This window comes from Malaclemys terrapin, chromosome 2 (genome assembly GCF_027887155.1).
Source record: "Malaclemys terrapin pileata isolate rMalTer1 chromosome 2, rMalTer1.hap1, whole genome shotgun sequence".
NCBI classification, from domain to species: Eukaryota; Metazoa; Chordata; order Testudines; family Emydidae; genus Malaclemys; species Malaclemys terrapin.
This window is the reverse complement of record NC_071506.1, coordinates 22,409,492-22,422,039: the sequence shown is the minus strand read 5'-3', so window position 1 is coordinate 22,422,039 and position 12,548 is coordinate 22,409,492. Positions and strand designations below refer to the sequence as shown.

The 12,548-nt window shown below is 48.8% G+C and overlaps 2 non-coding genes across 2 annotated transcripts; both read right to left on the bottom strand.

Annotated features, from left to right (window-relative positions):
* Window positions 1-5,560: 5,560 nt before the first annotated feature.
* Window positions 5,561-5,752, bottom strand: LOC128833223 (U2 spliceosomal RNA). Its single transcript, XR_008444141.1, has one exon. It is a non-coding gene; the product is annotated as a U2 spliceosomal RNA (small nuclear RNA).
* Window positions 5,753-10,700: 4,948 nt separating this feature from the next.
* On the bottom strand, window positions 10,701-10,892 carry LOC128833221 (U2 spliceosomal RNA). Its single transcript, XR_008444139.1, has one exon. It is a non-coding gene; the product is annotated as a U2 spliceosomal RNA (small nuclear RNA).
* Window positions 10,893-12,548: the final 1,656 nt, after the last annotated feature.

The window sequence follows — 12,548 nt, the reverse complement described above, 5'->3', positions numbered from 1 at the left end:
GTTTACTGGACCCCACCAGGTTCTTTTAACAACCCAGACTGCAGTGTTCCTGGAAGGACGCAAATCCTGGATCCACCACTCCCATGTCAAGCCAGCCGTAGTGGACCACAGTGACGGACCAGCAGCTCTTGCCACCACTGAGGACACTGCCTCCGACCAATGGACCAGCTTACCTCTTTCAGACATCAGACTTAAATTGACTCGGCAAAAATGAGAGGACCTTTTATTCTGACAACTGTATGTTTTTTATTATGCCTTTTTAGTTTATTTTCTACTTATGAAGATAATGCTTTTATTAGATATTCCCATGAGGTTAAAACTCGTATTTTAGGAAATAGAAGTAATTGCTGGGTATGTACTCAATTTCCAGTAAATGCAGAACAGGGACTACTAGAATCTTTAACCAATGAAACTGCGACCCTATTTGAGAATCAGGCCGGGGAAATGTCCCAGCTACGCCAGTTAGCTTTGCAAAACCACATGGCTTTAGACATAATGTTAGCAGCCCAGGGAGGAACTTGTGCCCTCATAAATGAAGAATGCTGTGTTTTTGTAAATGACACCTACTCTGACACTTTTCAATGTACCAAACATCTAAGGGAAATGGCTAAGAACTACTCCTCTGGCCAGCCACCTTATAATTGGTGGGGATCCTTATGAAATTGGCTGCCTGGATTTGGGTGGGTTAAAAAAACTCTTGGTGGGTATTGTTGGGGCCATAGTAATCCTTATAATACTGTGTTGCTGTATTCAGTGTGTCCCCTCCCTCATAGACTCATGTGGGTCAGTTTATTCTTTTCCTACTTCAGCCAAGGGCCTTACTCTCTTCGAGTTGGCCCAGGCTGAAATTGCCAAGCGGCCCTTGGCTCCTTAAAATGGGGTGTAGCTTTTGGTAAATAGTTATCCCAAAGCTACAAATGGAGGAATGTTGAGTCTGAACTTTTGATGAGCTTAAACTTAACCCAGACTTGATGTCTCTGTCTGAACTTTTAATCAAAGCTCTGACCTGCGAACTACTCATAACACCCCCCTCCCCTTAAGTAGTCATCTCCCCTTTTCTCTTTCTGAATTTACATTTTAACCTGTTTTATCCTGTAGAATCTTGATTGATTATACATGACCATTATGATCTGTTAATCACTTTGTTTACTTCTGTGTATAAATATTGATGCTCACCCCTAATAAACTTGCCACACTTACTCTGAAGCTTTTCAAGCTAAGGATAGTGTGAGCCCGTTGATCAACGAATTGGTGTCTGGTCTCTGACAGATTGTGAGCCCCATACCAACTCCGCACGAACTCGGGTGCTGGAGAGGTGAGTGAGGACTTGCTTTTTACCTAACAGCACCTTAGAGAGTGTGCATTACTTTGCATTTATCAGCACTGACTTTCCTCTGCCATTTTGTTGCCCCGTCACCCAGTTTCGTGAGATCTCTGTGTAGCTCTTCGCAGTCTGCTTTGGACTTCACTATCTCGAGTAGTTTTGTATCACCTGCAGATTTTGCCACCTCGCTGTTTACCCCTTTTCCCAGATCATTTATGAATAAGTTGAACGGTACCGGTCCCAGTACAGACCCCTGGGGGACACCTGGGGGTAAGAGGGAAGATCCTCTTCTGACACTGGCAGGCCAGGTGCCAGCTCATGCCAAGGCCCCTAGGCCTTACTGAAAAGTGACAAATGCATGGCTGGAAACTAGTCTTGCTCACCTGTTTGTTAGTGTTGTTAAAACAGGCGTTCGATTTATAAAAATGTGTTTCGTGTTTAGACTTTATGAAAAGCTTGTGAGTGGCTGCATGCATTATTCTCACCTATACTATCTGTAGCCTACGTTATAAGGCGATAGATAAGCGCTGGCACTAAAACTGTAAAGCCCCTTGCCGCCGCCAGTCAGGAGAGAAGCATTGCCAAGTGTGAAATGCTAGTTTACCAGAAGAGGAGTGTAAGGATGCTGGTTCTGGCGCGACCCAACTGACAGGGCCAATTCGAGACAAATTGCTTAAAGCAGGGCAGTTACAGCCCAAGGCTGGGGTTTTCCCACCTCTAAGGCAAACCAAACCAGCCCGACAGGGAGGACTTTGGTTTTACCCCACTGGCTAACCACGGGTCACACGAGCAATTCCCTTCTACACTCCAGTTTCCCAGTTATGGGGACCAGTGCCACTCGTTCTGGGGACAAATGGTTATGAAAACCAATACCCCAGTAAAAGAAAAGAGCTTCTCTTGATCCCAAAGGACCAAGGCCCAGACCCAGCTCAATACACAAATCAGATCTTACCCACAAATCACGCTGTTGCCAATCCTTTAGACTCTAAAAAAAAAAAAAAAAAATCGAAAGGTTTCTTCATAAAAAGGGAAAAGCTCTAGATGAGAGCTAGAATTGGTTAAATGGAATCAATTACAGACAGTAATGGCAAAGTTCTTGGTTCAGGCTCGTTAGCGGTTAGAATAAACCGCAGGTTCAAATCAAGTCTCTGGAGCACATCCCCCGCTGGGATGGGTCATCAGTCCTCTGTGTAGAGCTTCCCTTTGTAGCAAAGTCCCTCCAGAGGTATGAAGCAAGATTGAAGACCAGATGGAGGAGCTGCAGCAGCTTTTTATATTCTCTTGCCATGTGGTCTTTCTTTCTTTGTTCCAAAGACAAGCATTCCATCACCATGGCATGGAAAAACCTCAGAGTTCTGTCCATAGGCAGGTCCCTGCATACCTTGCTGAGACACAAGGCGTGTCTGCCTTCTCCCAGTGGGTCAATGGTATATCTGATGGTCCTTAATGGGCCATCAAGCAGGCTAGGCAGAGCTGACACCAACTTGTCTGGGATGTCACCCGGAAGGAGAGCATACCTTTGAAATACGGACAGTATACAGCCAATATTCATAACTTCAACTACCAAAATGATGCACACATACAGAGAGCATAATCATAACCAGCCAACCATCACCTTGTCTTAGACACCTCATTTGACCCCCTTTATACAAGATTTGGTGCGACCACATCAGGGACCTTGGTTGCAACCATGGTCTTTACGGCCCCAGTTCAAGTCAATAACGTGACAAGGAGTCATCTCCTTTCCAACGAGAGAAGGCCCCGAGACATCAGACAAGCCACTGTGGATCATCCGTGGACAAAAGACTTGGTTGATTGCTCCCCGTCACACGCCCACCAGGAGGCGGAGACCCGCACAAACGCTTGCCCCATCCGCTTGAGCTCGGCGGGGGGGGGGGGGGAGCTGGCGGGAAAGAACGGAATAAAAATCCCTGTCGAGAAGAAACTGTTGCCCCTATGCTGCTTGGACTTCAGGGAGATGGCACGCCTTCTAAGCGTAAGCAAGGGATCCCGGCTGTTTGGCTAGGGTTAGTCCTAAGGGACATACGGAGCTTGCGTGTTACAGCAGCTTCTACTACTTTGTGAAACCTCAGACTGTAACTCCTTTGTGTGAGTATGTTTACCTGCTTTAACCTGGTAAATAAGTGTCTTATTTCTTTTCCTAGTTAGTAAAGAGATTCAGCTAGTTTATTGGCCACGCACGTTGTCTTCGGGTTGAGATCTGAGGTGCAATTGACCCGGCTCAGTGACCGGTCCGAGTGACTGGAATATTGTTATGGTTTTTGGTGCAAGGGACCGTCTGTCACAAAGGCAGGCTCACCTGGGTGGCAAGATAGATTCAGGCTGCCCATGGGGGCTGCCTGTGACTCCATGTTAAGGCTGTTCTAGTGCCCGAGGAGTTCACACTTGATACTTGGTTGGTGAAATCGAAATCTGGAACACACAGCCGTGAGGAGCCCCGCTGTCTGCCAGCCCCGGGCGCTTAGAAAGGTAAGTTTCTAGCTTGCCTGGTTCAGAAACCGGAAGGGAAATAAAGAGAACCCACTTTTTTTGGAGAGAGAATCCTCATGATTTTTAAGCCAATCTTGTGATTTTGGGAAGTCTGACTCATGATTTTCCAATGGTGAGGGTGGCAACACTGAGAAGTTACCGATTATCATTTAGCATTTACATTACAGCAGGTTTGGGGTCGGGGGTGGGAGATCAGGATTGGGACCCGTGTGTTCCTGGGTGCAGCACGCCACCTGATGCCTTGCCTTGATCTTACAAACCAAGGTACACGGAACGTAGGCCGGGTGGGGAAGAAGTCTATGTAACTCATGCAGTTGTTGATATACGTGTCAAGATTTGATGTTAAAAAAAAATTGTGAACAGAGTTTGAGCATAGAAGTTTCTGGTTATCAGGGAATAACATACAGATTATCGAGGGTGCCAAGTCTGGTTTAAGATAAGGTGGCATGAGGAACACATAATCTGCAATATCCCCGACTGGGAGTAAAAGGTTGATGGGTCAAAGTACAGACATTGAGATATGAGGGTATGAAGTTCATAAAGTGGCTATGTTTGGGTGTGGAGTACAATGATGATATGATGATGAGGATGGATTGACCCTCATTTGGTGAGATTTAATGTTCAGGGAGTTTATGGTTCCAGTTCATGTAATCCAACGGAGAAGGTCACTTGGTCCCTTTCTCGTAGTGGGAGAACGATGTCACTCTGGCTCACGCCTCCTGGTACTGTCGGTGGCCGGTGACGTGCTCGATGTAGATGTCCCTGGACCATCGGATGGCGTCTGAGACCATGAGGCGCCGCATGAGACGTGCGTAGCGTCGACCGATCCCGCAGGTCCGCAGCACACGCTCGTTGCAGGGGTCCCAGGCGCCCAGGGCTCTGACAATCAGGGCATCCATCTGCACCTCATAGCCCTTCGCTCTCAGGGTGTCAGCCAGGGGGGTGTACTTTTCCAGCTTACGAGCTCGGGCTTCGCAAAATGCCGGAGTCCTGTTCTCAAAGGAGCCCGTGACGTCGGTCTTTTTCTGGGCCTCGTCGGTGACGACCACGTCAGGTCGTCGCTGGCTGTCGGTACCGGGGATGGTGCAGTTCACGGAGATCTCCCCCAGGCGTGGCGCGACGGCTTTCACCAGGCGGTTCTGGATGGCGTTGTGGCGCAGCTGCCAGGCTCTGGAGTGGGGTTTGCAGCTGCACAGGACGTGGGGCAGGGTCCCGTTGGGGTAGCCGCACTTCCTGCAACGCTTGTCTCGGTTCCCGTGGCGGACGGCTCCGTTGAGCGGGACGCAGTTGAGCCGGGCACAGTGGCTGAACCGCCAGTCGGCGAAACGGGTGAAGCCGCCCCCAGGAAGGAAGTGGTTGCTGGTCAACTCAAAGGCTTTCCCCTGGTCTGGTTTACGCTTCAGGGTTTCCACGTACAGCAAGCGGATGGCAGCCTATTACCAACCTCCCTCCCCCAAAACAAACAAAGAAACAAAAAACCCACCCCCAAAGAGACCCACAGTCTAGAAAAGCAGACTGTTGAAAAAACTCACAGCAGAAAGAAGGCAGCCAGCTAGCTTCTTAAACAGAGTCAGAAAACACCCCCAAGAAAGCATAACAGCATCTTGTCATTAAAAGAACACCCAAAGCGCTGCTGGAGATTTCAGCTTTTTCAACTACTTGATAAAAGAAGCTTCTTCACAGTAAAATTCTTTCTGCTTTTCTAACCAGAACATTCTCCCCAAGTGGAGATGCACCGTTCCTGGAGACACTGCAATACCAGGTCAATGCATGGGGTGGACAGAGCAAGCTCCTCTTCCATCCCCCTGTTTCAAAAATCAATTTAATATACAGTCCTCAAATAAAGGACATATCAGATATTAAACTGATAAGAACAGATACTACGCTGGACCAGAGCTCAAAGAGCCGAGAAGCGATGCAGAAGCTCTGCGACGTACGCACACCCCCTGCTCCCACCGCTTTCTACCGCACCGTGACGAGCTCCCAGACACGCAACCACCATAACTAGGTAACTCTAAGTGAGGATCACTTCCCCGAAATGACTCCAGTGGAAGATTTCAAAGCAAGAAAACCCTTAACGCACGATTCTGTTCAAAGACAGACAAGTCTTGCAGCCGCCTTCCTCTCGCTGGTTTCCCTGTACGCTCCTAATTTGCATAAACTCACCCACTGACCCGTGACTGGCAATCTCTCACTGTTAACTCTTTCAGCAAAAAAAAAGGGGGGGCAAAGAAAGCCTTTCTTATACAGAAGCTGTTCCATACCCCCTCCCTCATCATTTTTGTTGCCCTTTTCTGAATCTTTCCAATTCCAATATATCTTTTTTTTTTTTGAGATGGGGCGACCACATCAGCACGCAGTATTCAAGGTGTGGGGGTGCCGGGGATTTCTATAGAGGCGATATGATGTTTTCTGTCTTATTATCTATCCCTTTCTTAATGATTCCCAACACTCCGCTGCACATTGAGTGGATGTTTTCAGAGAACTATCCACAACGACTCCTAGATCTCTTTCTTGGGGGGTAACAGCTAATTTAGATCCCATCGTTTTAGAGGTATAGCTGGGATTATGACAAGTTTCAGAGTAACAGCCGTGTTAGTCTGTATCCGCAAAAAGAAGAACAGGAGTACTTGTGGCACCTTAGAGAGTGTGCATTACTTTGCATTTATCAGCACTGACTTTCCTCTGCCATTTTGTTGCCCCGTCACCCAGTTTCGTGAGATCTCTGTGTAGCTCTTCGCAGTCTGCTTTGGACTTCACTATCTCGAGTAGTTTTGTATCACCTGCAGATTTTGCCACCTCGCTGTTTACCCCTTTTCCCAGATCATTTATGAATAAGTTGAACGGTACCGGTCCCAGTACAGACCCCTGGGGGACACCTGGGGGTAAGAGGGAAGATCCTCTTCTGACACTGGCAGGCCAGGTGCCAGCTCATGCCAAGGCCCCTAGGCCTTACTGAAAAGTGACAAATGCATGGCTGGAAACTAGTCTTGCTCACCTGTTTGTTAGTGTTGTTAAAACAGGCGTTCGATTTATAAAAATGTGTTTCGTGTTTAGACTTTATGAAAAGCTTGTGAGTGGCTGCATGCATTATTCTCACCTATACTATCTGTAGCCCACGTTATAAGGCGATAGATAAGCGCTGGCACTAAAACTGTAAAGCCCCTTGCCGCCGCCAGTCAGGAGAGAAGCATTGCCAAGTGTGAAATGCTAGTTTACCAGAAGAGGAGTGTAAGGATGCTGGTTCTGGCGCGACCCAACTGACAGGGCCAATTCGGGACAAATTGCTTAAAGCAGGGCAGTTACAGCCCAAGGCTGGGGTTTTCCCACCTCTAAGGCAAACCAAACCAGCCCGACAGGGAGGACTTTGGTTTTACCCCACTGGCTAACCACGGGTCACACGAGCAATTCCCTTCTACACTCCAGTTTCCCAGTTATGGGGACCAGTGCCACTCGTTCTGGGGACAAATGGTTATGAAAACCAATACCCCAGTAAAAGAAAAGAGCTTCTCTTGATCCCAAAGGACCAAGGCCCAGACCCAGCTCAATACACAAATCAGATCTTACCCACAAATCACGCTGTTGCCAATCCTTTAGACTCTAAAAAAAAAAAAAAAAAATCGAAAGGTTTCTTCATAAAAAGGGAAAAGCTCTAGATGAGAGCTAGAATTGGTTAAATGGAATCAATTACAGACAGTAATGGCAAAGTTCTTGGTTCAGGCTCGTTAGCGGTTAGAATAAACCGCAGGTTCAAATCAAGTCTCTGGAGCACATCCCCCGCTGGGATGGGTCATCAGTCCTCTGTGTAGAGCTTCCCTTTGTAGCAAAGTCCCTCCAGAGGTATGAAGCAAGATTGAAGACCAGATGGAGGAGCTGCAGCAGCTTTTTATATTCTCTTGCCATGTGGTCTTTCTTTCTTTGTTCCAAAGACAAGCATTCCATCACCATGGCATGGAAAAACCTCAGAGTTCTGTCCATAGGCAGGTCCCTGCATACCTTGCTGAGACACAAGGCGTGTCTGCCTTCTCCCAGTGGGTCAATGGTATATCTGATGGTCCTTAATGGGCCATCAAGCAGGCTAGGCAGAGCTGACACCAACTTGTCTGGGATGTCACCCGGAAGGAGAGCATACCTTTGAAATACGGACAGTATACAGCCAATATTCATAACTTCAACTACCAAAATGATGCACACATACAGAGAGCATAATCATAACCAGCCAACCATCACCTTGTCTTAGACACCTCATTTGACCCCCTTTATACAAGATTTGGTGCGACCACATCAGGGACCTTGGTTGCAACCATGGTCTTTACGGCCCCAGTTCAAGTCAATAACGTGACAAGGAGTCATCTCCTTTCCAACGAGAGAAGGCCCCGAGACATCAGACAAGCCACTGTGGATCATCCGTGGACAAAAGACTTGGTTGATTGCTCCCCGTCACACGCCCACCAGGAGGCGGAGACCCGCACAAACGCTTGCCCCATCCGCTTGAGCTCGGCGGGGGGGGGGGGGGGGGGCTGGCGGGAAAGAACGGAATAAAAATCCCTGTCGAGAAGAAACTGTTGCCCCTATGCTGCTTGGACTTCAGGGAGATGGCACGCCTTCTAAGCGTAAGCAAGGGATCCCGGCTGTTTGGCTAGGGTTAGTCCTAAGGGACATACGGAGCTTGCGTGTTACAGCAGCTTCTACTACTTTGTGAAACCTCAGACTGTAACTCCTTTGTGTGAGTATGTTTACCTGCTTTAACCTGGTAAATAAGTGTCTTATTTCTTTTCCTAGTTAGTAAAGAGATTCAGCTAGTTTATTGGCCACGCACGTTGTCTTCGGGTTGAGATCTGAGGTGCAATTGACCCGGCTCAGTGACCGGTCCGAGTGACTGGAATATTGTTATGGTTTTTGGTGCAAGGGACCGTCTGTCACAAAGGCAGGCTCACCTGGGTGGCAAGATAGATTCAGGCTGCCCATGGGGGCTGCCTGTGACTCCATGTTAAGGCTGTTCTAGTGCCCGAGGAGTTCACACTTGATACTTGGTTGGTGAAATCGAAATCTGGAACACACAGCCGTGAGGAGCCCCGCTGTCTGCCAGCCCCGGGCGCTTAGAAAGGTAAGTTTCTAGCTTGCCTGGTTCAGAAACCGGAAGGGAAATAAAGAGAACCCACTTTTTTTGGAGAGAGAATCCTCATGATTTTTAAGCCAATCTTGTGATTTTGGGGAGTCTGACTCATGATTTTCCAATGGTGAGGGTGGCAACACTGAGAAGTTACCGATTATCATTTAGCATTTACATTACAGCAGGTTTGGGGTCGGGGGTGGGAGATCAGGATTGGGACCCGTGTGTTCCTGGGTGCAGCACGCCACCTGATGCCTTGCCTTGATCTTACAAACCAAGGTACACGGAACGTAGGCCGGGTGGGGAAGAAGTCTATGTAACTCATGCAGTTGTTGATATACGTGTCAAGATTTGATGTTAAAAAAAAATTGTGAACAGAGTTTGAGCATAGAAGTTTCTGGTTATCAGGGAATAACATACAGATTATCGAGGGTGCCAAGTCTGGTTTAAGATAAGGTGGCATGAGGAACACATAATCTGCAATATCCCCGACTGGGAGTAAAAGGTTGATGGGTCAAAGTACAGACATTGAGATATGAGGGTATGAAGTTCATAAAGTGGCTATGTTTGGGTGTGGAGTACAATGATGATATGATGATGAGGATGGATTGACCCTCATTTGGTGAGATTTAATGTTCAGGGAGTTTATGGTTCCAGTTCATGTAATCCAACGGAGAAGGTCACTTGGTCCCTTTCTCGTAGTGGGAGAACGATGTCACTCTGGCTCACGCCTCCTGGTACTGTCGGTGGCCGGTGACGTGCTCGATGTAGATGTCCCTGGACCATCGGATGGCGTCTGAGACCATGAGGCGCCGCATGAGACGTGCGTAGCGTCGACCGATCCCGCAGGTCCGCAGCACACGCTCGTTGCAGGGGTCCCAGGCGCCCAGGGCTCTGACAATCAGGGCATCCATCTGCACCTCATAGCCCTTCGCTCTCAGGGTGTCAGCCAGGGGGGTGTACTTTTCCAGCTTACGAGCTCGGGCTTCGCAAAATGCCGGAGTCCTGTTCTCAAAGGAGCCCGTGACGTCGGTCTTTTTCTGGGCCTCGTCGGTGACGACCACGTCAGGTCGTCGCTGGCTGTCGGTACCGGGGATGGTGCAGTTCACGGAGATCTCCCCCAGGCGTGGCGCGACGGCTTTCACCAGGCGGTTCTGGATGGCGTTGTGGCGCAGCTGCCAGGCTCTGGAGTGGGGTTTGCAGCTGCACAGGACGTGGGGCAGGGTCCCGTTGGGGTAGCCGCACTTCCTGCAACGCTTGTCTCGGTTCCCGTGGCGGACGGCTCCGTTGAGCGGGACGCAGTTGAGCCGGGCACAGTGGCTGAACCGCCAGTCGGCGAAACGGGTGAAGCCGCCCCCAGGAAGGAAGTGGTTGCTGGTCAACTCAAAGGCTTTCCCCTGGTCTGGTTTACGCTTCAGGGTTTCCACGTACAGCAAGCGGATGGCAGCCTATTACCAACCTCCCTCCCCCAAAATAAACAAAGAAACAAAAAACCCACCCCCAAAGAGACCCACAGTCTAGAAAAGCAGACTGTTGAAAAAACTCACAGCAGAAAGAAGGCAGCCAGCTAGCTTCTTAAACAGAGTCAGAAAACACCCCCAAGAAAGCATAACAGCATCTTGTCATTAAAAGAACACCCAAAGCGCTGCTGGAGATTTCAGCTTTTTCAACTACTTGATAAAAATCTACTTTGAAGAAGCTTCTTCACAGTAAAATTCTTTCTGCTTTTCTAACCAGAACATTCTCCCCAAGTGGAGATGCACCGTTCCTGGAGACACTGCAATACCAGGTCAATGCATGGGGTGGACAGAGCAAGCTCCTCTTCCATCCCCCTGTTTCAAAAATCAATTTAATATACAGTCCTCAAATAAAGGACATATCAGATATTAAACTGATAAGAACAGATACTACGCTGGACCAGAGCTCAAAGAGCCGAGAAGCGATGCAGAAGCTCTGCGACGTACGCACACCCCCTGCTCCCACCGCTTTCTACCGCACCGTGACGAGCTCCCAGACACGCAACCACCATAACTAGGTAACTCTAAGTGAGGATCACTTCCCCGAAATGACTCCAGTGGAAGATTTCAAAGCAAGAAAACCCTTAACGCACGATTCTGTTCAAAGACAGACAAGTCTTGCAGCCGCCTTCCTCTCGCTGGTTTCCCTGTACGCTCCTAATTTGCATAAACTCACCCACTGACCCGTGACTGGCAATCTCTCACTGTTAACTCTTTCAGCAAAAAAAAAGGGGGGGCAAAGAAAGCCTTTCTTATACAGAAGCTGTTCCATACCCCCTCCCTCATCATTTTTGTTGCCCTTTTCTGAATCTTTCCAATTCCAATATATCTTTTTTTTTTTTGAGATGGGGCGACCACATCAGCACGCAGTATTCAAGGTGTGGGGGTGCCGGGGATTTCTATAGAGGCGATATGATGTTTTCTGTCTTATTATCTATCTCATAGACTCATAGACTCATAGACTTTAAGGTCAGAAGGGACCATTATGATCATCTGGTCTGACCCCCTGCATGATGCAGGCCGCAAGACCCTTCCCTGGACTCTGCCGTTGAAGTCCCCAATCCTGTGTTTTAGTGACTTCAATCGGCTGAGACCCTCCTGCTAGTGATCCCTGCCCCATGCTGCGGAGGAAGGCGAAAAACCTCCAGAGGCTCAGCCAATCTACCCTGGAGGAAAATTCCTTCCCGACCCCAAATATGGCGATCAGTAATACCCCGAGCATATAGGCAAGAGTCTCTAGCCTGACCCTTGTTGGCCATTATGCTATTCATGTACCATTGCTTGGTCTTCCTTGGCTACTATGTTTTACCATTAAACCATTCCCTCCATAAACTTATCCAACTTAATCTTAAAACCAGACAGGTCCGTCGCCCCCACCGTTTCCCTCGGAAGGCCGTTCCAATATTTCACCCCTCTGACGGTCAGAAACCTTCGTCTAATTTCAAGCCTGAACTTCCCCACGGCCAGTTTATATCCATTCGTTCTCGTGTCCACATTAGTACTAAGCTGGAATAATTCCTCTCCCTCCCTTGTATTAACCCCTCTGATATATTTGAAGATAGCAATCATATCCCCCCTCAGCCTTCGCTTTGTCAGACTAAACAACCCAAGCTCCTCTAGTCTCTTTTCATACGACAGGTTTTCCATTCCTCTGATCATCTTAGTCGCCCTTCTCTGCACCCGTTCCAGTTTGAGTTCATCTTTTTTAAACATGGGAGTTTAAATGCCGGAGTCCTGTTCTGGTTGCTGGCGTCCCACTTGCTGGTCAACTCAAAGGCTTTACCCTGGTCTGGTTTACGCTTCAGGGTTTCCACGTACAGCGAGCGGATGGCGGCCTTCAGAGTCCTCTCTAGCAAGCCCCTGGCTTTCGGGGTGACGATGGTGTTGTCGTCCGACCTAATCTGAGGCACCTGGACTTCCAGCTCCTGGCGCTCCTTGCACCACTGCCAGCGGCAGCCAATCCGCTTCCCCAGGCGACGCGTGGCGTTGCAAGTGCGGGACCACAGTGAAGCAATGTCGCGTCCCTCCCGTCCGAATTCCCCATCCAGGGAGCCGCTCAGGAAGGTGGCGATGTCTTGGTTCG